We start from the raw sequence: 4,547 nt of genomic DNA, 5'->3' as shown, positions 1-4,547 counted from the left end.
CCATTATTGACAAGTGCTTCTCTCTACTCTCTGCTATAAAATCCTTTTGATTTTACCTCCTAAATATCTCTCAAATAAATTCCCTATTTTCATCTTCATTGCCATCACTCTAGTCTAAGCACTTACCATCAGTCACCTGGCTGCTGAAGTAATTTACTGACTGGTTTCCATGTCTCCGCTCCGATCTCCGACCCAAACTCCACAGAGAGCTTTCCAAAATACATCACCGACCACATCACCCCCAGCTTAAATTCTTCAGTGAATTATAGCCTACTGTTCTTAGGATAAATATCAGACTCTATGTCATCAAATATCATGACTGGCCCCTGCCTACCTGGCCAAACCTCATCTTTCCTTATATGTACTTTACTTCCTTCTCTGTGTTGCAGGTACACTGACTGGAGCTACCTGCTCTCCTATTTAGCTCAGTCCTCATAGATTACAGACAAGACAAAAGGCTCAGGGATATTATATAGATTTGCTTAAGATCAAAGCAGACTCTTATCTTGCAGGTCACTGCTCCTTTTACCACACAGCCTGGACTGCTTTAGTTCATGAGTGTTATTCTATTCTAATGTGACAAAGAAAATCCTGCAGAAAAGAAGGAAACAGTTTGTGACTGCTTATCCAACTCTAATAAAACCATTAATTTTACTTAATTAAGTTCTTTTTAAAAATACGGGAGATAGTCAGAATCTAGTAAAAGGAATAATAGTGTCTTTCTTTGGATGAAAAGTCTTTACAACTTCTTCAGTTCATGAATCATATTTGAAAAAATGCTTGTGTATTATCCTTGGCTAATGATAGGATGATAATGTGAAAAAAGATTAAAGGTCAGTTGTCAAATGTAGCTCTTAGCCAAAAAGAGTCTTCCAGACAGTGTTTCCTGAAATCTTTTGAGCCCTGACATGGTTGATGAACAGAGTGGGTTTGAGCTGTGAATCATCAGAGCCTCCTGTCCAACGATGTTTCCTTGGGTTACACAGCCTGGCTGTGTTCAGGTCCCAAGTTATCTGATGTTTCTATGTTAAACTTCTTCAAAATGTACTTTGTCACCCTATTATTGATGGAAGGCCAAAATGACAGTGCTTAGTTGTGAGCTTTGGGGACTATAATGGGAAAGTGCTTATTTCATGAATTAATTCTCTTCACTGCCACAGAAACCTGAGTTAATGCTTTCATTCAGTTAGGAAGATATGGGCAGTCTGTAAGAATGTCTTGTGGGAAATGATAAAGTGATCATTGTCAGAGGTGTAATGCATGTCATATTGTCAATAGCTGTTCTCCATTTAATGAGTTCATGGTTAGAAATTGAGGAGAAAAGCATTTTCAGGCTCTTTATCCTCTAGGACTTTTAAAAGTTCTAGAATTTTAAAAACAAGCATTAGCGATGACCACGCCAAAGTACTTTACAAGTTACCAAAGATTACCATGGCAACCAAATCACAGCATGACTAAAGGAAGTGTGTTTAATGATGTTTTTCAGCCCATGTACAAGTTCCCTGTTTATTAAAGAGGAAGTGCCAGAGGTTGAGACTCTCATGCTCTTTGTTAAGAAGGAGAATGCACATTCTCTGGAGGTGTATGCTCTTAGTAATATGAAGGAAGTGTGTCAAAATCTACACATGCATCTTCACATAAGTGCCTGAGGACATTAAAAAAAAATTGTTCAATGGGACACCATTGCTCCTTGCAAGAGTCAGAAAGGCAGTTTTAACTATAGTAACAACTTTGGGATGATCTAGTGGTACCTTCTTTTCTACATATTTTTGTGTTCACCTGTATTCTATGCATTGAGTTTCATAAAATCACCTACCAGGTGATTTTTTTTTCATTATCTGAAAATGAAATCAGAAACCAAGGTAAAGCCTTGTTACACATTTTCAGAAGATGTTATATAATTGCTGCCCTGAGATTTCACTTCAAGTTTTATAGACAGTTTTTTGTTTGTCATTTATGTGTATATTCTCAGAAAACTCCTTGTTTCTTTGTAATGTACTGCAAGTATTTACCACTGAAACACTCTAATGTTTGGTGAAGAAAATAGCAACAAAGCTATTTTAAATGGTAGTTTTTTGGTTTTGTTTTTAAAATTAAAGTGTCTATAACAAGTGCAGGTGTATATCGTTTCAACTTGAGTTCATTTATTTATATACTCAAGTGATTTTTCTTCCTTGACTCCATTTGAAATTATCATACCGTTATATACTTAGAAATATAAATTCTTATGGTTGGAAAGGTCTTTAAAGGTAACCTATATATTTATATATAAAAAACTTATACAGTTCTACAACAGAAAAACAAGCAAATCCATTAAAAAATGGACAGAGGACCAGAACAGACATTTCTCCCAAGAAGACATACAACCTGCCAACAGACATATAAAAGGAGGCTCAAATTAGCTAGATATTAGGAAAATGCATATCAAAACCACAACAAGATACCACCTCACACCGGTAAGAATGGCTATTATTAACAAGACAAGTAATAAGTGTTGGAGAGGTTGTGGGGAAAAAGGAACCCTCATGCACTGCTGGTGGGTTTGTAAATTGGTACAGCCACTTTGGAAAACAGTATGAAGGTTCTTCAACAAATTCAAAATAGAATTAACATATGACCCAGGAATTCCTTTTCTGGGTATCTACCCTCCAAATTTAAAAACATTTATCCTTAAAGATATATATACCCTGATGTTCCTTGCAGCATTATTCATGGTGTTCAAGACATGAAAATAACCAAAGTGTTCTTCAACAGATCATTAGATAAAGAAGATATAGTGCATATATACAATGGAATATTACTCAGCTATAAGAAAAGATGAAATACTACCATTTACAGCAACACGGATGGATCTTGAGATAATCATACTAAATGAAATAAATGAGATAGAAAAAGTTGAGAAGCATATGATATCACTCATATATGGAATGTAAAACTGAAAGCAACAAACAAACAAGACAAACAACTCAGACAGACAACAGTTTAGTGGTTACTAGAGGGGAAGGAAGGGAGGAGGTAGATAAGGGTAAAGGGGGTCAAATATATGGTGACAGGAGATTTGACTTTGCAATATACAGATGATATATTATTGAATTGTACATTTGAAACCTATATAATTTTATTAACCAATGTCACCCTAATACATTTAATAAAAAAAACAACAACCAGTAACCTAGTTTGACCCCTCATACCCACCTAGCCTCAATTCTAACACTTTCACTGACAGGACCATCACTATCCCTGGAGATAGCCCACCTCATTGCTGGACAGCAATAATGGTTCAAAAGTCCTTTTTTTGTTGTTAAACTAAAAATAGGTACTATAAAACTTCCATTTGCTGATGCTTCACTGTCTGGATAAATGAAAGTATAATATGCTGACAATAGCAAAAATGAGAGACTTCCAATGGATTATTTAAATGCCACAGGCCAAGGGTTAAAGGTTTCTGCAGAATGGGATGAAATTCATCTGGAAGGAAATCGGGTTTTGTTTGGGTTCGACATTGAAGGAGGTGTTAGGCTTGTGTTAGGCTTATGGCTTCCTCTCAATCACTCCCCAAATGAGGAGTATCTTGGGTTATTTCAGTTTCGAGAGAGGAGAGAAAGGCAGTTGGCACAGGACAGAGGGCCAGGGTTCAAAGCTGAGATGATCCTGGGACTTGGAAATACAGGATTTTGGTCTTTAGACTCTTGCAACCTTGAAGTGACTGGTAAGTTGATGAGATGTTTCGAGAGACTCCACGCAGTAGAATCCAGTGTTGCTATTGAAAATCTAATCAGGTTTTGATGATTCCATTCCTTTGAATATGACTTTGTGTGGAACTTTTATCTATCTCTGATATTCTGAAATTTTATGATGATAAGCTGTAGTATACAGATTTTTAAAAAATATTTGTTGTACTGTGTACTCTCTGGTAGATCTATATTCAATTCTGGATTATTCTTGTATTCTTTGTTAATACTTTCCTCCCTATAGTTTTCTTTTTGGGGAACTTTTATTGGTGTAGACTTTCTGGACTGATCCTCTGATTCTTATTTTTTTTCAGTCTTCATTTATAACTATTTTGGTCTCATTTTAGTTTTCTTAGAGATTTTCTTCTTTCGACACTTCAATTCAAATTTTTGTTTGGTTATAATTTTAAGGACTACTTTCTTATTTTTTGATGCTTCCTTTTTTTTTTTTAGAGCATCCCAGTTTTGCTTTATGAATGTAATGGATTCTTTTATTGTTTTGAAGATGATTATAGATTTTAAAGCCATCTGTTTCATTTTCCTATATAACTGTTTTCAGCAGTTTCTTTTTCCCTTTCGTTTGTTTTGGGTTTTCTTTCATGTTGGAAACTTTCCTTACATATTTCTAATCTTTGGCTGTTCATCCTTACTTAAAAGGGAGGCAGTGAAATATTGATCAGAAGCTCTGGGTGCTTTTGGAAGCCTTGTCAATTGGTAGATTTCATTTGGAGAGTGATCTCTAAATGCTAGTGCATTAAAGTATTTTGGGAGGGGACCTTCAGTTCCCTACAAAAGAATACTGCAGTCTCTTTCTCT

At 35.6% G+C, this 4,547-nt stretch overlaps 1 long non-coding RNA gene across 1 annotated transcript in view; it reads left to right on the top strand.

Moving 5' to 3' along the window:
• The first annotated feature begins 3,594 nt into the window (after positions 1–3,594).
• Positions 3,595–4,547, top strand: part of LOC120585455 (uncharacterized) — a 162,649-nt gene continuing 161,696 nt past the window's right edge. The window contains exon 1 of the long non-coding RNA XR_005648329.1: positions 3,595–3,709. This is a non-coding gene — a long non-coding RNA (uncharacterized LOC120585455). The remainder of the gene's footprint in view (positions 3,710–4,547) is intronic.

The sequence above is a fragment of the Pteropus medius genome, unplaced genomic scaffold (assembly GCF_902729225.1).
Source record: "Pteropus medius unplaced genomic scaffold, Ma_sr-lr_union100, whole genome shotgun sequence".
Classification (NCBI taxonomy): domain Eukaryota; kingdom Metazoa; phylum Chordata; class Mammalia; order Chiroptera; family Pteropodidae; genus Pteropus; species Pteropus medius.
This window is presented reverse-complemented; position numbering and strand designations above follow the sequence as displayed.